Below are 23,511 nucleotides of genomic sequence, written 5' to 3'. Positions count from 1 at the left end.
CCAGCGATGGAGGTTCTACCACCTCTCTGAGCCCTTGTTCCGATATTAGACTATGCTCGTTTTAAAAAGACTTCCTAAAAACTAGTTGGAATTTTCCAGTTTGTTGCCTCTTGTTCTTCCATTGTCCACCTCTGAGAAGAGTCTGGCCTCTCTTGTCCTTCCATCGACCACCTCTGAGAAGAGTCTGGCCTGTCTTCTCTATGCTCTCCCATTAGGTAGTCGTAGATAGCACTAACAACCCCCTTGAGCATTTTCTCCTCCAGGCAAAACAAACCCATCTCTTTCTGCCTCTCTTTGGATGTCATGTACTTCAGCCCCCTGGCCATAACTCTGCCAGACTCACTCCAGTCTGAGAATGTCTTTCTTGTACTGGGGAGCCCGGAAGTGGATATAATATTCCGGATGTGGATTCACCAGTGTGGAAGAGAAGGGGGAATCACCTTGCTTGACCTGCTGGCTGCACTCCTGCCAATACAGCCCCAGATATGGTTGGCTTGCTTTGCAGCAAGGGTACACTGGTAACTCTTGTTCAGTTTGTTCGCCAGGAACTTAAGGCCTTTTTCTGCAAAGCTGCAGAAAAAAGTCGTTTTTCAGTCGTCCTGCAGTCTGTCTTGTTGCATGAGGTTATTTCAGCCCTGGAGTGGGGGAGAGCGTGCACTGTTGGCTCATATTCAGCCTGGCAACCACCATTATCCCCAAGTCTTTTTCAGCAGGGCTACAGCTATGCTAGCACCCTGCCCAGTCCATTTTTAATGATCCCTTTTCAACCATCATTCTGACAGTTTGTCCAATTCACCATAGACCTGCCAGCCTTGGGCTCAGTTTTTATATCTGCTGAAGCTCCACAATACATCTGTGTCTGAAGCTCTCAGGCATGGTGGTAGATGAGTTTCAGGACATGGGAGGGAATCTTGTTGAAACTTTGCCTTGGGAGAAACCTGAAGTGGTTTATCCTCCTGCTGGAACAGGAGAAGGAGTAATGGCCTCCAACCTGCACAGCTGAGAGCTTCTAGATTTGGAGCAAAGAGGATATTTCTCATTGTCTTAAGTTAGATCTTTTTACTAGTCCCTAAATAACAGGTGGATAATATGCAGTGGCACTGTTTGTTTGTTTTTTTTTTATGCAGAGAGCATTTATCCCAGAGTCCTAAAAACTGCCTGAATATAGACTGTTTCCCAGCTCGAGTAATTTAGTGATTTAGTCCCATGTTTGCAGTAAACACATAGTATCACTGGGAGTTACACTTTTAGCACATGGAGCAAAAGGCATTTTTTTTCTCTGAGTGGGATTTTAATCCTAGCTCTGTCTCAAGAGAGTGAAACATTTTGTTTTGCTTGTGGAAGACTTTTGGCAAAGTTAAAAAGAGAGTAATGTCTGTGTATGAGGTGAGTAAGGTCGCCAGTGTTCACACTGGTGGGAATTCTTCATGTTTAACACTGGAAACTGTAAATAATATGGGAGGGATTAGGAAAAGCCATCAATAAGAATAGAATAGGACCAGAGTAGATGTAGCCATTGTCCAGATGCTCTTGATGTTCTGCAGAGAGAAGCAGGCACTCCTAGGATGTGATTCATCCCCCTCTGCTCCATCCTCGCAGTAGATGCCTACACTTGGCCATGCCAGTAATGCCTGGGATGTGCCTATTTCTCTTCACAGCTACGTGGTTAGCTTCCATGGAGATACGGACATGAGAGTTTTGTAAAACTAGGGGAGAGAATTCTCAGCGTTGGCAATTCCTCCTTCCCCTCCATACATGTCTTTACACTTCTGACATACTACAGAGCAGCTGAGGGGTGGCTGGTTGGAGGATGAAACAGATGCCTGGAGTGTCAGTGGGTGTTTGGTGGGACAATACATTTTTCCCTCTCCTTGGTGCTGTACATATGTCAATCTATTTCCATTTTTCAGTTGAATTTTTCCCCTTACCATGGCCTCCCATCTCCACTCTTTGTCCTTCTCTCCTCCTGCATTGTTCCTCTTTGACTCAGTCCAAACTCCTCATCACTCTCCTCTCCTCATCCTCATCCTCATAGGGAGCTATGATCAAACCCATTTTTTTCATTTTGATTACCTCAGGAAAACTCCGGGCCTTACCCAATGACTCCATCCAATCTTTTCCCAACCCAGTGTTCCTGTTACAGTTCCTGCTTGTGCATGCGTGCTGTCCTAGACCATTCACTGGGCTGACTGAGAACAGCACCACTATTTCGCTCTGACATGCTTAACCTAATGTCATGAGGTACAGTCTGTTGTCTCTGTTGTCTTCCTCGCTTTCCACTTTGCCATCCTTCTGGACAACATTCCCATCTCGTCATCATCTGCCAAGACCCCCGTGCAGCCCAAATACTTCCTGTTGGCTAACCCAGCTGTCTTGGATGTCTGGTACTTGCCCATCACAGCCCCTAAGATGCCGGTGGACGGACTATAAAGCCAGAAGGTAACCTCCTGTCTGAGTTTTGTTTCCCAGCTCTCGTTCATGGATTTTTGGGGAACAGAAGAAATGTTCTGCCTCACCATTGTGGCCTATGACTGCTACATGGCCATCTGCAGACCTCTCCATTATATAAGTGCCATAAACCGGCAGCTCCATGCTGGTTTAGCGCTTGTTTCTTGGGTGAGGGGCTTCAGCCACTCCTTCACCCAAGATTTTTCATCATATGTCTCTTACTAGGTGGCCCCAAACAGCTGGACAACTTCTGTAACATAGTTGAGGTCCTCAAAGTCTTCTCCCCAAAAGTGGGCAATGATCTTCTCCAGTGGCTTCACCCTGATGGTCTGCTTCGTTGACCGTATTGGTCTCCTAACCCGTCTTATTGGCCATGCTCAAAAAGACCACTGGTGATATCTCAGCATAGCCCTGCTCACATATTACTCAGGAAGGGAGGGAAGAGGAGGAGAAGGGAGAGGAGGGGAGAGGAGGGGAGGGGAGGGGAAGAGAAAGGCCAGCTTTCTGCTAAGCCCTATGAATTGCTAGGGAGCCAGGGAGCACTTGTGTGCTCGCAGATCCAGGCCTCAGGAGAGGAAGGGAAAAAAGACATGAAGGGTACAAAAGACAGGAATCCAGTCTGCACCCCTTGATCCGTGCACACACTGGGAAAGCCGCCCCAGGGCACTTGCCAGACACACAGCCCCTTGCATGAGCCGTTGCCAGCACTGGCCATTAACCGAGCCCTTTGGTACATGGACAGCTCTGTCCTCCTGCTAGTCTCAGTGTCTGTACTGGAAGGAAACAGCCTTGAATGGCCTCTCTGTTGGCACAGACCCTGGGAGGATGTCTGTCTGCTAACACTCGCATGGGGCTCAGCTCCCATGCCAGCAGTGCCATTCAGGGGGGCAGGGCAGCAGGGCTGAATGGCTCATGATGAGCCTTGACCCCCCACAGTGGGGCAGCCCTACACACCTGATGCAATCCCTCTAAACATAAGCCTCTGAACATGAGCTAGCCTCGCTAGCTTTTTCCCTTCAGCACTGGCTTAGCAGATGCATCAGGGCCAACTTCAGACACAGCACTGCCATTATGGGCAGTTGCCATGACACAGGGCCTCATAGGCACATCTGGCCAGTGAGCAGCAACTTGGGATAAGGAACACCAATGCCTCCATGGGCACCATTGTGGTTCATAGTGCAGTGAGCAGAGACCTCTGTTCTGAGGAAGCCATAACCACAGGAGCTCCAGTCACTCCCAGGGCAGGGGCAGATGCTTCAGGCAGCAGACTACAGGATTTGATACCTCACCCCGGGCAAGGAGAGCAAGGCTGGGAGGTGGCAGGAGCTGCAGAGGGAAGGAGGGACAGCCCTGACATTGCCTCTTGTAAAAGGAGTTCAGGGAGCGATGGTCCACATAATCTTAACCCTTGCAACCACATCCCAGAGCCCTCATCCCCTCCCTGTAATAGCTTGGGTCTGTCGGTATTCCCAGACCACACACAATGTTTTGAATGACATCTTATAAAAATATTATTTCATGGAAAAAAGAAATCACAGCTTTTTGCTGCAGGCAAGTGCTCAAAAACATGATTTTCATATTGCAGTGGCACATTCACATCCATATGAGCTGTCCCCAGGGCTCTGGGTCAGGCTGTCCTGTCTGTTGGGTGGCAGAAGGGAGGCCGAGTTCACTGGAGCTGAGCGTCATCACACAGTGCAGTCAGAGCCATTTGCTTCTTGTGATGTGCTTTCCCATCACTAGTCTGAAGTTAAGGATTGAGTAGACCACCGTGATCCTAATTAAACACCAGTCTCATAAAGAGCTTGTACCTGATAGTCTGTTTTGAAGTATTTTGTATATTCTGCATCTCACCTTCAGTGACTTTTTACAGCAACAAGCATCCCATGGAACATAGACATTAGCTTAGTGGCAAGCATGGGGAAATCTATGAAATTTAAGTTATAGAGGTCATGCAAAGAGGAAAGTAAATTTTGCCCTTTAGTTACAGTTGTGATCTAGCTGGGTGTCTGGGCTGTAATTGTCTGCGTTCTCAGCACAGTTAGCCATCAATTCCCTGGATAGGCAAGGAACTCCACAGCTACTGTCTACATAGAGGAGATACTGGGCTGACTTGAGAGTAGGTGATCAAGGTACTCCCAGCCAGCGTCCGACAAAGCAAATCACCAATAGTTACAGGAGCTCTTCAGGTGGGGCTTTTGGACATTTCCAAAGATTCTCTCAGGACGCTCCTGCTGTGCATAGACCAACTGCTGAACACTATTGGTATACTTTGACGTGTTGATTAACATCCCAGGTTTTAGAACCTGGCAGTCCCAGTGACTTTCCCAGGCAGTTCTTGCAGTAGATCGAGGAACTGACCAAACTGTAAATAGATAATGTTAAATGGTTTGTATAACTATTATACTAACTGCAGATGCAGGGATGGTCATGTAAGACAGTCTTTTTTACATAGTTAAGATAGTCTGGAGTTGTTTTACAGGTAGTTCATGCTAATCCACAGAAATGGATCATACATACGCTCGAGTAGTCACATAGGACCACAGGCCAGCTGCATTATGAGAATTCGCCTGAATAACAGTTCCATGAGTCTCATCTGATCCAGCTAAAAAAGCTATTACAAGAATGTTTGCAACGAAGACTCCTGTTGCCAACCAGACAGTGCCTGATGGAGATTTGATTACCCACATGAGTGTTACCCTCTGCAGAAGCTCCCAATAAATTAGGGGGGTTGGGGTTTTTTGTTTTTTTAACACTCTGCCCAGGAGTGTCTTTGCAAGACACAGCTGGGATGTTGATTGTGAGGTCACTTCTGTTGCAGCAACCTGACTGGCCACCAGAAGGCAGGATGGCATTTTGAGGTCTTCAAGGACATCACAAAACCAGCACAGCTGAGATAATGATACAGTCAGAGGGGGCAGAGACAGGCAAGTAGGGACGATGCAGTTGACATGTTGATTGTGATGTCATTTCTATGACAAAAATATGATGGGCTCACAGCAGGCAGGTCAGCATTGTGAGTTCATGAAGTGCTTCACAAAGCCTTCAGACCAAAGAAAATGCTGCGAGAGGCAAGGAAGAATCAGGTAAAGGGGATACAAGTAGGATGTTGATTGTGAGGTCACATCCGTTACAGTAACCTGACTGGCCAACAGCAGGCAAGCTTTGTGATATCATCAGGTGCATCACAAAGCCTGCCCAGCAGTGATGACAGCTTGACTGGAGAGGAAAGGAAGAACCAGATAAACCTAAGACAGGTGGGACATTGATTGTGAAGTGACTTCCATTACAGCAACTTGATTGCCAAGCAGCAAGGAGGACAGCATCATGAGGTCATCAAGGGCAACACAAAGCCTGCTAAAAGAGATCAGAGCTAGTGAGAAGGGACGAGGGACAGGAAGGTTAACGGGACATGACAAGGATGCTGATTTTAAGGTCACTTCCTTTCACAGGATCATAGGATGATTCAGAACGGAAGGGACCTTGTGAGGTCTCTAGTCCAACCTCCTGCTCAAAGTAGCGTCAGCTATGAGGTCGTACCAGGTTGTTCCAGACTCTATATAGTCTAGTCATGAAAACCTCAAGGATGGGGACTGCACAACCTCTCTGGGCAACCTATTCCAGTGCTTGATTGTCCTCACGTGACGTGTCAATAGAGGGGCATCCAGGATTCTTTCAAATTCGGGGTTAGTCGCACTGAACTCGAGAGATCATCATTAGTCAAGTATATGAGTTCGTTAAAGATAAGAGGTTCTACACATTTACAAACTACAAGTATAACAAAGCTAGAAGTATAGTAAAGCTAGACATACAGCAGGACTACAAAGAAAGGAATATATACATATCAGAGTTCTACAGTCAAACCATGGGTGCACGGTACAGTAACCGCTCTTGCCCTTTCCTTGTCCCTATGGGCCACCCCTCTGGTAGTTTTCCCCAGATTGTTCTCACCATGCTCGAGTGTGCAGGGATGATTCATGTCTTCCCTGGCAGTTATCAGAGGCGTCCCCACTGATGGGTGGGTTGTCAGGTCCGCAGGCCAGCTGACGGTGACTCTGAGTCCAGACGAAGAGGTATGTGGTTTACTTTCTTTTATCTTTCCTTTACTCCTGGACTGAGTTTGCTATCCAGTCAAATAATGCCAGACCATAGTTACACAACAGTTGTATGAACTCAGTCAGTAACAGTGCGTGTGTCAACAGATAACCCCATGTGTGGTTCCTACCTGTTTGAGCTGCCCCTGCAGTTTGACTCTTGTACAGTTTGACTTTTGCATGGTTTTGACTCTTGTATGGATTCACCGACAGGTCATCCAGTAGGAAAATTCCACAGTGTCTGGACGCTTACGATGTGAGTCTGTGGTGTCACATAATCTCCAGCAGGTGTCCCTTCCCCTTTGTTGACTGGTTTGTTCAGTAATCATGGGGTCATTGGAGGATGTGCCCCTAGGCTGCAGCAACCCCACAGTTTGGTGACTCCAGCTGTGCTACAGCTGGGGTTCCATAACTCTTGGGGAGCACCCCAGAGCAAACCCCTCTTCTATGGGCTGTACTGTCCTGAGTCCCATGCTTGCCTGTGCAGCGCCTATCACCTCATTGTGAAAATTTCAGTTTAAAACCTCTCCTGTTTCAATTTATGCCCATTGTCTCTCATTCTCTCACCATGCACCACTGTGAAACACCTAGTTTCTGCTTGATAATCTCCTTGCTGGTATTTGAAAGCTGCTCTTAGGTCCCCCCAAAGCTGTCTCCTCTCCAGGCTGAACAAACCCAATTCCCTCAGCCTCCCCTCACAGGGCAAGTGCTGCAGCCCCCTGTTACCTGGGTGGCTCTCCCCTGAACTTGCTCCAGCTGATCAACATCTTTCTTGCACTGGGGACCCCAAAACTACACAGCATTCCAGATACAGTCTAACAAGTGCCCATTAGAGGGGGATAATCACTTCCCTGGATCTACTGGCTGTGATCCTGTTCATACAAGCTCAGGATGCTGTTGGCCATCTCTGCTGCCAAGGCACACTGCTGACTCATGTCCAGCTTGCTGCCTTTTCTCAAGACCTCCATCTCCTTTCCCTCAGAACTGTTCCCCAGCTACTCAGTCCCCAGCATGTGTTGTTGCAAAGGGTTCTTCCTTCCCAGGTGAAGCTCTTTGCATTTCCCCTTGTGGAATTTCATAATCTGTGCTCTTCTGGATCTGCAGCTGAAGGCCAGGCAGGAGACACTAGAGCATCTCAAATGATATTGGACAGCTATGTTTAGGCAACTGAATCCCATCCATGGCATCAATATTTCAGAAGAATCTTTAAAGAAGTGGAGACAATGTAGAAAGATAAGTAAAATAATGAGCACCTACACGCATGATTATGAGAGAACTGAAGACAGATAAAGCCAAAGCCACTCTGAAAGGTAGCCATACATATACAATGCATAAGCAACCGCATGTGGGGGGGAAAAAAAAGGAAATAAAGTATGTTTACTTAAATGCAGGCTGGCATGTAATAACATCTTTGTAAAGAGTAAATTAGAAAACTCTAAAGGTCCCTTCCAATCTCAATCATTCTGTGATTCTGTATTTATGGTGGTCAGTAATGCTTGGAGGGGTCATACTGGGGTTGGTATCATTCAATAGTTTCGCCAGTAACCTGCATGATGAGACAGGGTGTATTCTCATCAGCTATGCAGAAGAGACTGATTTGGGGGTAGTGGCTTAGGTTAGGAAGTTTTGATGCTTGGTCCATCCCTCTGGGTGCTCCCTTGCTGACATTAAGGTAAACATCCAGGTTCTCCCTGACCACGGAAGTAAGTCAGAGGTGGAACAACTACAGTTTTATTGTCCTGCTCCACACTTCATTGATCAGGTATAGGGTTGCTCAGCAGGGACCCCTGAACAGCACCAATCACAGGATTTGCTTACCCTTATGTTTCCTTTTTTTTCCTGTTATCCCTTCCCCGTTGGCCTGGATTTGCTGACTTTATACATTTATTTGGTATTTATGATATGGCTGCCCTGGTAATTGCTACCTTGATCAGCAATTCTGTTATACTAGCACTCTCTTTTTTTATCTGCAATATCCTGAATTTTCATGTTGTTAATTTGTTAGAGGAGTCGCAAGTCAGGAAAAGCCATCTGCACGCATATGTTAACAGTGGGCATACTGAGATTCAGACTAGAGGGACCCTAAAGAACATGAGGATTTGGCCAAAAAAAACCCCAAAACTCATTCAGTTTTACAAGAAGTGCAAAGTTCTGCACCTGGAGGAGAATAACCCTATGCATCAGTACAGTCTGGAAATTGAATGGCTGAGTAGTGGCCAGAAGAAGAACATGGAACTTCTGATGGATGCCATATGAGCCAATGGTGCATGTTTATTTCAAGAAAGGCAAACTGCATACTGGTATATGTTAGGAGAAGTGTGGCCAGCCGGTCAAGGGAAGTTATCCCCCTTTTACTCACCATAGTAGATGCTCTGGCTACATCTGGAATATTGTACCCAGCTGCAGGCCCTCCTGTCCAAGAGGGATGTCAAAAAACCAGAGAGGGTCCAGACAAAGTCTACCAAGATGGTCAGAAGCCTACAGCATGTGATCTGTACGGACAGATTGAGAGAACTGGGCTGCTTTAGTCTGGTGAAGTAGAGGCTAAGGGAAATATAACAGCCTACAACTACCTGAAGTTGATGGAGCCAAACTCTTCTCAGCAATGGTAAATAGTATAACAGAGGCAACAGCCACAAACTGCACCTTGGGAGCTTCAGAGTGGACACTGGAAAAAAAAAATCCACTAGGAAGGTAGTGTTACCCTGAAACCATTAACCCCTGTTTCTGTGATCGCCATCTTTGGAGATTTTCCAGACTTGACTAGACAATATCACAGCCAGATTGATCGAGGACTGAGGTTGGACTAAAGACTTTCAGCAATTTCTTTTCCACCAGCAGTGGGATCCTTTGATCTGCAGGGTATCCTAAGAGAAGGGGTTCAGTTGGAGATGAAGATATCTGGATGTTCACATTTAGGTGCAGAGTCTACATATAAGCCAGGCATCAAAAATGCCTGTCCATGAGAAAAAGGCACCTAGAAGGTGATTCATCCCACCTGTCTCCTTCTGTTGACTGGAGAGAGAACACAGGGGTAACTCCTCTCAACTCATATATTTCAGGTTCCCTTAGGAGACTCTACATCTGTGTATCTGTTATTAGAGAGGTCTGACTTTACTCCTTTTGATCAGAGACCTGAGACACAACTGATTCAAAAATTTATGGTGTTTATTGTTAAGCAAGACACTACTAAAAACCGATAAATCAACACAATGATAAAGCAACAGATCCCTAAAACTAATAAAAAAATCAACAACACAATCAACAATCAAAATCAACAAAAGTCAAGCCTGAAAACTAAAATCAATGAAATGATCTAAACACAAAACTAATAAATTGATGAAATAAACAACACAAAGTCAATAAATCAATGAAATCATGATCTAAAACCACACAACTATCAGTGAATTAGTTATAGGATTAGTACATTAGAGCATACAATTATAAAGCTATTAATTCTTAGTCTTAAATCTTATGAATCGTGTATCTCTATTGTTGAATTACAATCCTATATCCTTTCTCTGCTTATTGCTTAGTATTAGGGTGCAAGACTATCCCTCTTTACCCCACCATCCCACACGAAGCCTTTCAGAAATAGACCTGAAGGGGAGTCCAGCCGGGTGTTTGAGGGCATTCTGGTGGACTTGTGTCCACAGGTCAGCTTCACTATCATCTGTAAGTTTCTGCACTCCTACCATCAGAAGCTCCTACCCTCCTTTCTCCTTTACTTGATTTTATATTTTATTCCCCATTTTTGCATTTCTGGACACACCTTTTTGCTGCCCTTGCATCCCCTTTCCTCTGCTCAGACTCTTCTCAAATAAACAACCTGGCCCTAATCACCTTTTCCTCATTGGTTCTGATATCATTACCTAGGCACTTGCAGCCTCATATGCTACTGCTAATATGAGTACTCAGATACAGATGAACTTGCAAGACTCTGCACTTCAAAATTCCCCTAGAATTATCTGTTTTATACTGGTTACATATTCATCACAACCTAAAAGCTCTGGAGAGTGTAAGGAAGGTTGCGATAAGCACTAGAAAATCCAGGAAGCGCAAGGCTTCTTTTGAAGAGACGGTGAGCTAAAATTGGGGACAGTGCTAGACAGTGTGGAGGGCTGGGATAGAGGGTTAGAGAGAAAGGTGGTGAGACAGACAGTGGTAGGTCAGGTCTTCAGTGAATCACCACACTGAACTACGCTTTGAACCCAGGCACAGAACAGAATATGTGGGCAGAAGATGAACAGGTAAGCATGGCTGAAGGCCCCTAAGCAAATCAGAGATGGTGGATTAATTTCCAGTTTGCATATATGTTTCCTGGTCTGGGAGATGGTGATAGCATGCTGCTGTCTGAGGCAGACAAAGCTCATGCCCCCTGAGGTAATCTTACTCTTTTCCTCTCCTTTTTCAATGAGCATAGAGGATGTATGAACCTCCTGGAGTGGGGTCCCAGTAGCACAGAGGAAGAAAGAAGGGTTACCAGGGCACACTCGAGTTCAGAGAGAGAGCTGTGTACATGTAGGAGAGTGTGCATTATGGGCAGAACAGAGAACTCAAGAAATATGGGGTCATAGTTAAGGAGTATAGTTAGAGCTGTGTGCTTAGAACACTACAAGAATGAAGACAGGCAGTTTGCTGCTAGGATGTACGTTTAAACCAGGGAAGACAAAAGCAAGTTTAGGACTAGGATATCTTCTGTGAGTAAGGATGATTATCAGGGCTTTGAAAAATTCCAGTGACTTAGTGGGACAGTCACAGGCATCAGCAAATCCCGGCAAGCCCATGGCTTTTTATTTCAGGCCAGTGAGGATGGTGAGATGTCAGTAAAGCTAAGGAGATCCCAGGGTCAGGGTAAGGTAGATAAAAGATTAGTGATAGCTACAGTCCATAAAAAAACAGGAGCAGGTATGGAACAGTGTAAGACAATTTGTGTTGGAGACCACCAAGGGCCTTGAAAAGGCTGAAGACCTCCAGACATACTGAGGTCTTTGTCACATTGGCTGCAGCTGTTGTTTCTGTCACTGAAGCCTTGAGAAGACACAGTTTTCTTCCAGCACCTGGGCCTCATTTTCTCTTTGACTCTCTGGGGAAACCAGGAGATGCTGTATCATTGTACTCTATTGTGCATTGTACCTACACCCCCATCACACTGCCCCAAGGAAGAGCGTTGAGCAATTCAGGATGGAAAAGGTCACTTTTCTGAGGGGCTTGACATTAGTGTTTGACCATTTCTTTTGATAAAAAGCATTACAGGTTTACTTGATGTAATAGTCACTTGTACCTTTGCTTTGTCTAGGAAGTACTTTGCAGTCAGTGCCTTCAATTTTCTGTATTAATCAGCCCCACAGGGAAGAGCATTTCAACTTGTATTTCCCATAACACTTCATTGCTAATGGGTCTCAGTAGCACCCATTTACACAAAAAGAAACTTTTGAGTTTGCTTCTGGCTTTAATTCCTTGAGTGGTTTAGTCAGCCTCCTTTAGTATCTGAGGTTCAGGGACTCAGCATGAACACCACCAAAGAACTCATTAAAATTCAAGAAGTCCTAACAAGTCATGTCTCTTTTAATAATTTTCTTCAAGTGTTCAAGGATTGTGTGGCTAATTGAAGAGATTTCAGGAGTGTTGATAAAAGAAGATTTCTAAGAACATCTAATAAAAAAAGATTTCGTTTTTTCTGGCTTTCTTTATATTTCACAGAATCACGGAATGGTTGAGGTTGGAAGGGACCTCTGGAGACCATCTAGTCCAACCCCCCTGCTCAAGCAGGGTCATCTAGAGCATGTTTCCAGGGATTGTGTTCAGATGGCTTTTGAACAAAGAAGTTTTTTCTCATGTTCAGACGGAACTTCTTGTGTTTCACTTTGTGCCTGTTGCCTCTCGTCCTATCACTGGTCACCACTTAAAAGAGTCTAGCCCCTTTCAACTTAAAGAATAACAGTTATTATCATTCTCCACTGAAAATTGATCCAGACTGTCTCCTAATGATGTCAGGATATATATGAAAAGCAATAATAACCATTGAGGTAGAACACTTTCTGCTCCATCTTCCTTCTGCTCCCTCTTCCTCACCATTTCTCTTATCAGACACCTGGGGCTTTAATCACTCTTTCTAATATTCAGTCTATTTTCACTGAAGTTCATAGCTTAATGTTAGATTTTATATCCATCAATTACCACCTGCTTTACTTAGAGAACTAGCTGCACAGAGACATGGAAGGAGTTTTCTTAATTATAAGCAAATTAAAAAATATATAATCTAATAAAAATAAAATACACTCCTCATCTGTATATTATATTAAGTACATTAAGTCCCAGTTTCTTCCACTGAAGACCCTGTTTTGCAGGGACAGACCTACTAGCCATGTGATAGATGGATAGGTAGATAGGTAGACAAAAAGCTACAAAGAGGACAAAGAGCTACAGGAGGAGGAAAATAAGATGAGTAGTGGAAAATGCATATGTCCAGATAGTCTGCCTAATAAATGACTTTGGAAATGGTGAATTTAACCAGGAAATGTGGAAATATGTGGAAGATTAGTGAGGTTAAATACACAGTTGTAGAGAGAACACCTGCGGAAGATCTGATGAGGAATCAGGTGACTGACAGAGTACATGATAGTAGCCCGGGAGTGTACTCTCTACACACTGACCAAAATCGGTCAGGGCCGGACATGCACATTCCATTTTGTCAAGAATGTTTAGCTGTTTCACAGCCAATAACTGCTCCAGCTTTGTATAGCTGAGATAAGGGAATAGCTCTAGTAGGTAAAAGGGGCCCTTAGGACACACAAAGTGAGTTCTGCCTGGGTGTCTGACCCATCTGTCCAGTAGCCTCCCATTGGCAACCCCTCCTCACAGTTTCTGGGACTCCCTGTGCAGTCTGGAGTGTACGTCCTTCATTAAATCTAGTTCAATTAACCCCTCACATGCCTTGAGTGTCTCTCTGTGCTGGTATCTGACCCTCCTTTTCCCACCTTGCGGTCACAACAGTGTTAAGGGAAGTCAGAAAGCTACCTCCTCTAGCAGACCCCAGCACCAACGGATCACTCCTGCCCAGCCTCTGGAGCTCAGCCTGGTGCACCCTGAGAGCTGGAGGTCTCTGTCCCAGCTGATGGATGTGGCTACTACTTTCCTGCTGTACTTAAAATGGAGAGGTAAACTGCTTCTCCAGAGTTCAGGAAAGTAAATTATGACAAACTGTTTTCAATATTTTATGCCATTTAGAGATATATTGGGAAAGATTCCATTTCTATAACTGTCCAATGCCATTTTAGATGGCCATAGTGTTGGCAGATACAACACAGCATTTATAACGAAACCATTGTCCATCTGGAATAGTCACTTGATATCATGCCAGATGCCCTGGAAGAAGACACATAAATATTAGCGCCTCAATTATATACTCCCTTTTCCTTCATTTCCTTTCTGACAATAAAATTCTGCTTGTGTTTTCAAGAATAAGATAAACCTCACAGTTTAGGTATCTGCAATGTGTCCTACATTTGCACAGAAAACCTTCCCCAGGAGGAGATGGATCATACGCTAGACTTGATTCCTATAGCGACTAAAATTGACTGATCATAAAAGAACCCCGGGATGACTTCTGCTGTAGATGCCTACAGTTAGGTACATGAAGCTCACTCTAAGAGTGGCTTGTAAATAAATGTTATAAATGCTATTCTGAACAAAAACCTCTGAGGCTCAAAGTTGAATCTGCACTTCCATTCCTTTCAGAGTCCAACTCTAGATGAAGAAGGTGAGAAAAGAATCACCTCTGCATCAGTGACCTGTAATGTGTAAACATGAAAGTGGCCAAATTTTCATCTTCTCCGAGTCAATGCCAGCATTTCTGTACACAACTCAGATATAAACTATGTTGCTTTTCAGATAGATTCAACTTATAATTCTGAGATCAGGGTCTGGCTAACTGGCATACCTCAAAAATGAGTGATGGATACTTTGGGGAATATTTTACCCTATTTTTATTTGGTTGGTTGGGTGTTTTTAGTTTGTATGGTGTGATTCATTTGTCCAAATCATGGAGAGGGTTTGTACACGGGAGCTTGTCAACTTAGTCTTTCTTTGTAATCAGTGGAGTAGAAAGAGCACATGTGATTCATCTTATTCCTAAACAGATACGTCAGAAACATTGGGTAAATTGTTTCTAAGTGCTAAACTTTGATGGGGAGCCCAAAGTGACAAATTCAGCCAAATATGTCTCCCTTTTAAATACTTGAAGTTAGATGAAATCAATACCTCTCACAGTTTTGACATTTTGTAATGCTCATAGTTTACTTTCCACTCATGATTTGCAAGAAGAATATGCTGTTTTTGGAAAGAAAATCAAAATTAGGATTTGTTTACCCATTTTAAATTAAATATGAATTGTCATTTTATTTTGGTTGTTTTTTTTGTCTTATTGTTATAATAACTTCCCTTCCAATCCATGAAAATATGGAAATACATGACATTATCTTAAAAACCCATGTCAGGATGGGGTAAAAGTCTTTTCTGTATTGACAACTGAAAAAAACATAGATGATTAGTTTAGTTTTAAATACTTAACTTCAAAACTTTGGATTGAGTCTTCTCCCATTCAAACTTGCAAAGCTTGAAAAGCTACACAAGCTTCTTCATTGAAGAGAGACTGGAATTCCAGATGGAGATTAGTTTAGCCTAGATCTTAGACCTCTAATTGTGATGAATAGTACCAAAAGTTACATAGGCACTGAGCAAGAGATAGCTTATGTTTGCTGTTTTGGAGCCGTTATCTGTGATCACAGCATAGACATCACTAAAGTCTTACTGGTGTTCCATTGGTGTCTCTACACAGGCAAATGTCTAATGTCCTCATTTATCTCTAATGTGATGATTTCCAGACTGTCCACACTAAGTTACCCCAGGAAAAAATCCAGTTACAGCTGTGGGGATAGTTCATTCAGAGGATTGTTTCCTACATTATAGAGAAAGTTCGTTCCCAGATCTGCTCCCTATATGCAGTATGAAGACGACTGCTGGGTTTTGCTTTCTCTAACTTACATCCACTTCCAGCTCTCTTCCATGGCCTGAGGCATGCAACACATATTCTCACTGCCTTACTCCAAGCCCACCCTCCTCCTCCTCCTCCTCCTCCTCCTCCTCCTCCTCCTCCTCCAAAAAAAAAAAAAAAAAACAACCCCAAACACACTTTTGATGGACTATGTTACGGCATTCATATATGTAATGTGCTTTGGTTGGAAGAAACACGCCAAAAATCATTATTATGTGTCATGATATCAGGTGCACCGTATGGGGTCAGAGGAGATCCAGGCCAAAAGCCATGTAGTATGAGTACTGTGTACTGAGGACCAGGGTTTCCTCCTTGAGGTGAAGGAATTTAACCATAGAGAGACAGTATCACACTTGCTACTGTGGATAAGGTCCACTAAATACCTATACACTTCCTTGGTGATCAGAGCTGGGTGAATAATTAAATTTTTTTAGTGGTTTTCTTGGAAAGAAAGGATTTGAGTCATGCCAGAAAACTGTACTTGCAATTATGTCATTAAATGAGCACAAAATATTCTGATTCACCTCAAATAATTTCTTCAATTTAAAATGCTGTCTTCCTTCTGAAAATATTGACACTAGAGGTTGTATTCATACCAGTCAGAGAGAAAGAGAGTGGCCCCTGAACCAGCTTTATTTTCTTTTGTACTGCACGGTCCTGTTAAGCAATCAGTAATATGCTGTGAATGTGAGGTTGTCTCCTGTGGATTTCAGCATGTTGTGTTGTGTGCGCCCAGTAAGCTTCTAATACATGCACGAGAAAACATACACCAGGAGTAATTTGCATTCTTCCATCTTCCATATAGGTGACTATAGCCATAATACCTGTTTACCTCTACTCTAAACACATGGGAACTATGTGTCTCCAGCAGCTCTGCAGGAAATCACTTTATTGTCATCATCACCTTTTCAGGGGAGAGCCCCACCACCACAAGGAACACTTTTCACTCTGCCAGCACTCCTGCAGTCCAGCTTGACAAGGATGTGATTGCCACCAGGTTCCCTGGTTTCCTGTAGCTGCAGGAGTCAGTGCACTTCTGGACCCCTCTTGGAATATTGCCACTTGGAGGTACCACTACAAGCAAGAACCCCTGGGCTTCCCACCAGGACAATTCCCAGCCTCCGCGCCTAGGGGCAGCAACACTGCCAGCCAGGAACAGTGTCAGGATTACTGCCAGCAGTTGTGAATCAGAAATCTTGTAAGGGTAAGCTGGGGAAAGGGTCAGAGTTCGTGAGCCTTTCCACAAGAAAGTTCACTCTTTATCCCACTTCTTCCCAAGCCATTGGCAGAAGGGTTTTCATTGAGGCAGAAGAGATGCTGGTTCTTGTCTTTCCCAGCTAATCCCCTCCTGGCTTCCCTTTCTTTCCTTCTCCAGCTGCAGTGAAACATGGTCAATTGATTACAGAACTGTGTTGTTTGTGTTACTATTTTGTCAAAGCTAGACCTCACTGAGCTGCTTTTTGCACTCTCCTGCTCTGCAGTACCTGCATTGTCGGTGAAGAAACCATCACTTCAAGAGGACGTTGTATTTCATCCCTGGAGATGCCTACTGACTGCACATCAAGCTTGTTTGACAAAAATTCAGAAAGTTAAAATAAGGCCGCATCTATCCCACCCATGGTGGGATGCAGAGGTGACAATTTTTCAATTATTACATAGGATTTATTCTTGATTCAGTTTTAAATTTTGACCAAAATCTACACTCAGGAACTGATTCAATTGCCCACACATAGGTAGCTGATGCCATTTCAGATGGCCTGGAGTAGCTGAAGCACCTACATGTGATTGGGAAATACAGGAGTCCTTCTGGAGCATTCGTTGGTCACTAGTCAGGATACCTCAAGATACCTCAGCTGACATAACTTATTCTCTCCATTGACTAGAAAGGGACATCTACATAGGTAGATTGGACACAGACATGTGCACCAAAGTTGTCTACAGTTTGATAAGATCAGTTTCATCTTCATCTCTGCCTTTACATAAAATGGAGTGACATTTAATTTACACTGCAGGGAATAACAAAGGGAGTGTGATTAGATGTTCTCGAGAATACTTTAAGGAGTTACTGTGACAAAGATATTTTGAGATTTAGGAAATGGAGTCATTCAAAAATAGAGCATTTCACTCAAGCTAGTCACCCTGCTTCCCTCTACCAGTTGAGAGAGCTCATAACTTCAGAGCATGACTCCTGGGTCATAAGGTTTTGGGGGGAACGGGTCTCATTGCCTGACACAAAAATATCTTTTTTAATGTGTGGGCCTACTTATAACAAATATGATTACAAAATTTTGATTAAAAATGAAATAATAAAGAAATGAAGGAGAAATCTTTTAAAATTCCCTATGGCCCTATCCTCTTTGTTTTGTTTTGTTTTATTAAATTGGTCTGTTGGAGGGGAGGGTTGTTTGAGTTTCTCTGAAAAGGAAAGCATTTTTCAAAACTGGGAGTGGGATTCACTTACAGGAACGCAGATGTCTAGTGCCACTGTAGATGCTCTGGAACACTCTGCCCAGCCACTTTGCAGCTGCAGATGGGCTCAGGTCTCCCACAGGTCCTTTGTTATAGTTACCACTCCCAGGCACATATCTCTAAATTGGTGGTAGATGCTCATGTTTAGGCAGCCAAGCTCTGCCTGAACAGTTGAAGAACTTTGTTAAATGTTAAAAAAAAATATGAGCACAATTTTTATCAGTTGGCATGATCAAATACATGTAATAAAAGGTTAGTATTCTTTTCCATGATGCCAAATTGAAAATTTTCAGGAAATATATTAATCTCAGTAGAAGAAATATTGATCTTCCCCAATACTTGCATTACCATTGCTCTATGTATTTTACTGCATGTAAGGGTATGTGGAATGTGAGACCGTCCGGTTCTTTAAGGTTATCAGGGTAAGGACCTTTTAAATAATGAGTGACAAGTAAAGTGCTAAATTAAACACACAGATACACAAACCTGATGAGCAGGAAAGAAGGGAGACAATAATGAAGACCAAAACTCTTCAACCACTGACTGACTGGCCATCAAGAAACTGGTCAGACACAGCCTTCAGCAGGGTCAGCTTGAATTTTGTAACTGATAAGAAGAGGAAAACAAGACTAACATGAGTATTTTGTATATTGGAGGCGGGCCTGAGGGACTTTGCAAAACTTATTATGAGATGCTTAGGGGACGGGCTAGAGGCAGGGAAAAGGAGAGATCAGGATGGATCGGGGAGAAATAAGCATGGGAAAATAGAGATGTCAGGGAATAAAAAGGGCCGGTTGTGTGTAAGCAGGTGGCCGTTCACTGTGCTTGTCTGACTGAGCCATGCACCTGATCACCACAGTCTATCCTATCTTCTTATTAAACCGTCTCTTAACTATCTTTCTATGTAATTTCACTCTCTGTCCCACATGTGACTGCTGAAAGGTCTACATGCCAGCAACTAGAGAGACCAGAGTGAATGAAATCAAGTGCTGGCAACTGGAGACAGACCACAGCCATGTGTTTGTGGTACCAGCACCTGGAGCAAGTGAGGGGCTAAGTGCCAGCAACTGGAGTCAGACCATAGGTCAGAGGGCCCATGTGTCTGGGGTGCCAGCAACTGGAAGGACTGCAGCGCAAGAGAGGTCTGGGTGCCAGTAGCAATTAGAGGGACCTCCGTGTGTTTCCCTTAGTGAATTTAACCTGGATGTGTATGTGTAATTCACTGGCAAATTTCAAGCCGGACTAGCCAGCAAGTAGGAAAGACTGTATCTGGAAAGACTCAAAGTCTGAGCCAGAGGTGGGGGAGGGAGCCCAGGATCAGGGCATGGATATTAGGAAGCTGAGAGCCTGTGCTAATACTTGAGGGATCCACGAATGTGGGGGTGCTTTTGAGATGAGTGGATGATTACATGGATCTGTTTACTAGTGAACATCAAGATGGACTGCTGGGCAAGTAGGAGGACACCTGTGTACCAGGGTCCGGGCATGTATATTAGATGGACTGAGGGTCTGTGCCGATATTCGAGGGATCCATGAGTGTGAGTGTGCTTGTGAATCTAGAGACTGAGGGATAATGTGTTTTCACTAGTGAACTTCAGTCCTGATCAGACAGAGAGGAGGAAAGGACTTGGCTATCTGTACTTACGTTTTACGTGAGTTGTGTTATATACAAATGCTGCTAAAGGCAGCACTGCTTGTGTAGCTGGCCATGTGAGTGCCTACCGTGTGTGTGTGTGTGTGTGTGTGTGTGTCTGGGATATATGCTCAGCCTCATTAGTGGCCAAACCTGCAAGTAGCCCTTTCTCCCCACTGGTAGCAGCATCCCTAAATCGGCTCATCTGTGCTTAAAACCTGGTGTTGCCGGGAAGAGGGACATTTTCCATTGAAAGATTTGAACTCTGTTTTGTGCTGACTGGGTGTGCCTTGAGGAGCAGGGGCCTCTGCCTGTGGATTCCAGAGGAGTCAGTCCTGCCTTATAGCAGCAAGTAAACGGTGGAGGCAAGCAATCCCCTGTATTTGCTGTTCCTAAAGATAGATGCCCTGGGTTTTGTGAGGGGAAATTTGGTCCAGCAATCCTGTGGGAATATTCTGCATTATCCTGCAGTGAGAGATAAGATTAGCACCCAGACCATCTCCCTCTGAAAGGAAAGGGTCCTGGGAGGGATTTGTCTCTTCCAACTTTGCCCTCTTGAACAGAGGTATCTGTACCTCTGTGAGTTAACACCAGCATTCCTCTCTGGGCAAGGGAGAGAAACAGGCAAGTGAAAGCAGGGGTGACCTGACCCATTCTAGAGGTCTTAGTTCCACGGATAGACCCTGTCCTCACACCAGTTTACCTTCTGCACTCTGTCTGCAGGCTCTGATATACATATCCTCCCTCCGATGAAGTTCTTCCATAAGTTAGAAGTGTTGTTCAGCATCTTCAGGCCTTGTTCTCCAGAAGATGGGCTATAGCAAAAGGGCTTAGTCATACATTAACTAAGTTCTTAGACACCCCTCGACACCTGGGGAGCATTCTTGGAAGGGGCAGAAATTCCTGGGTTTCCCATTCCTTTTATTGTGAACTCTGGTGAGTCCTGAGAAGCAAAAGGGCTTCCTATTCCTTAGTGCAGAGTCAGGAGAGCCAGCCTGTCTGTCAGTCTTGTTCCCAGCTTCCCTATGCTTGCACCTCTGTGAGCTAGAGGGTGAGCACACTCACAGGTTACTTGAAAACCAGAAATCGGACTATGCTGAGTGCAGAGGATTTTCAGGTTTCAAAGTGCAAATCCAAATGCCTTTCTTTCTCAGCCCAGATATGGAGGGAGTGATGGGGAGATGGGCAGAGGGGAACTTCATGAAGTTCAATAAAGGGAAGTGCAGAGTCCTGCACCTAGGGAGGAATAATCCCAGGCAGCAGGACAAGCTGGCAGCTGGCTTGCTGGAAAGCAGCTCTGCGGAGAAGGACCTGGGGGTCCTGGTGGACACCAAGTTGACCATGAGCCAGCAATGCACCCTTGTGGCCCAGAAGACCAATGGTGTCCTCAGTTGCATCAGGAAGAGCATTGCCAGCAGGTCGAGGGAGGTGATCCTTCCCCTCTACTCAGCCCTGGTGAGGCCACATCTGGAGTCCTGTGTCCAGTACTGGGCTCCCCAGGACAAGAGAGACATGGAGCTACTAGAGTGAGTCCAGCGGAGGGCTACAAAGATGATTAGGGGACTGGAGCATCTCTCCTATGAGGAAAGGCTAAAGGAGCTGGGCCTGTTCAGCCTGGGGAAGAGAAGGCTCGGGGGGGGAATCTTATCAACGTGTATAAATATTTGAAGGGAAGGTGTAAAGAGGGCAGCGCCAGACTCTTTTCAGTTGGTGCCCAGTGACAGGATGAGAGGCAATGGGCACAAACTGAAACACAGGAAGTTCCATCTGAACATAAGGAAAAGCTTGTTTACTGTGAGGATGACTGAGCACTGGAACAGGTTTCCCAGAGAGGCTGTGGCATCTCCATCCTTGGAGATATTGAAAAGCCGTGTCGACATGGTCCTGGGCAACCTGCTGTAGGTGACCCTGCTTGAGCAGAGGGTTTGGACTAGATGATCTCCAGAGGTCCCTTCTACTCTCAACCGTTCTGTGATTCTGTGAAGTACCTGTAGGGCTCATTTCAGCTGCCCATGAACAGCCACCCATCAGCAAATCTGCAGCCTCAGTGCCTCTTTGGTTTCTCTATGAGGTCTCAGATATTGCAAAGATTGATGGGATCGCTGTGCTGTTCTGGAGGGAAGCTCAAAGCCTGGCAATATACCCCAGGGAGACAGTCAAGTGTCCTAAAGATGGGGTCTCTTTACAGCAGAATCAGCTTGTTCCCCAGCCCCATGCACTACATTTCTCAGAGCCCAATAGTTTAGGAGGGGGCTTGGACAACTTGCTCCCGTGCCAACACCTCCATGGCAGGCCCCTCCAGATCTATGCCTCAACTGCAGCTGAACCCCTAGGAAATACTCTTTGAAGTAAACTAAAGGAAACACCTTAATTCCCCCCTATCATTAAACAATAGATTCCAGCAGTGCAATTTGTCCCATCAGAGGATGGATGCCGAAGAGAGGTGGAGATAGCCCTTTTTGGCAGTCCCTGTTCCTGTCCCACAACTAGGAAGGGCACCTATACTGAGACAAGGAGGGGGCTCATTTATCCATGTTTAGGCTAGTGATTCCTATGAGTCAGTCTGGGCATCTCATCCTGGGTTAGAAGTCTATGGGCTGAAGGGGGATTTAGCTTCCTCCCTGTTATTCCACAAACATATAGGAGGTGGGGCTCTTCTTGGCTAAGTTCAGGTGTGCACAGAAGAGGTGTTAGCATGTGAGCTCTTTGTCTGATTCCCACTGTAGTGAATAGAGATAGTTGGTGGGAGTCAGATGTTGACACAGAAACACATAGTGAGATCTGTGATACTGTAGGTTGGTACAAGACATGTGCAACTGTCTGCTAGTTTTGATGGAGCAATCATGACAGACCCACATCAGCTAGATGCTAGGTGGGGGATTCCCTTGGAAACTTGAAATGACACTAGATGTCTGCATTTAGGGCAGCTGAAATTTGTCTTTGTCAAATAGTTCAATGGAGCCTGGAGAGCTAGTCAGCTGACCAGTGCTGCATATCATAGGGAGAGCCAAATCTCTCTGGGCTCCATCAACTCTGTTTACTAGATCTCTAGTAACCGTGAAGCTAAGGCACATGCACATCCCTGAATTGTAGAAAACTGATGTAATTCATTGCAGATACTCAAATTAATGGCCTAAAAATAGGTCTCTAGTGCCATGTCAGGTGCCTGGGGTGTCCAACACAATGGCGTGCATCTGGCATATGCAACACTGAATCCCAGCCCTACACTGAGGCAAAGTCTGCCCCATCTACCTCCAGGGTTACTGCGTGAGTGGGAGGCTCGTCACACCAGGTTATCCACTCGTGTGCCTATACTTGAAAACCCCATTTGTTCTCTTCTCCCTGATCTTTAACTCTCCACCACCACAAACAGGGAACATGCTAATGATGTTCACAGTGTGCCTGGGTCACAGGCTGTGTCCAACCCTAGGAGAGGGGGGTGCGGCTGTTCACTCGACTCCTGCTCAAGCTTTGGGCCTAACACATAGCTCATGCTAAAGCCTGATGTATGCTGGGAGCAGTGCCATTAGACTAAAGCGAGAGCAATATGTACATCAGATACTCAAGGACAGAAAGAACAAGATCCATATCCTTGCTTTATAAGTAACTGCCTGTTAACTCCTGATAAGACCAAAACTCTTCATAATTAAGCAAGTAACTGAACTGGCCAATAGGGGTGGTATAGACTAAACTTCTAAGCTGGAAGATACAAACAGGTCCGCTTACCCAAGCAGCCTTTGAAGCAGATCCACCAGCAGCCAGACTGCTGAGGCTCTCATGCTCCCTGGTGTGATTCAGGGGATGCCCGCATT

General features: G+C 44.9%; 1 pseudogene; it reads left to right on the top strand.

The window, feature by feature from the left end:
- Window positions 1-1,371: 1,371 nt before the first annotated feature.
- Window positions 1,372-23,511, top strand: part of LOC106498494 (olfactory receptor 4M1-like) — a 44,633-nt pseudogene continuing 22,493 nt past the window's right edge.

This window comes from Apteryx mantelli, chromosome 27 (genome assembly GCF_036417845.1).
Source record: "Apteryx mantelli isolate bAptMan1 chromosome 27, bAptMan1.hap1, whole genome shotgun sequence".
Taxonomy (NCBI): domain Eukaryota; kingdom Metazoa; phylum Chordata; class Aves; order Apterygiformes; family Apterygidae; genus Apteryx; species Apteryx mantelli.
This window is presented reverse-complemented; position numbering and strand designations above follow the sequence as displayed.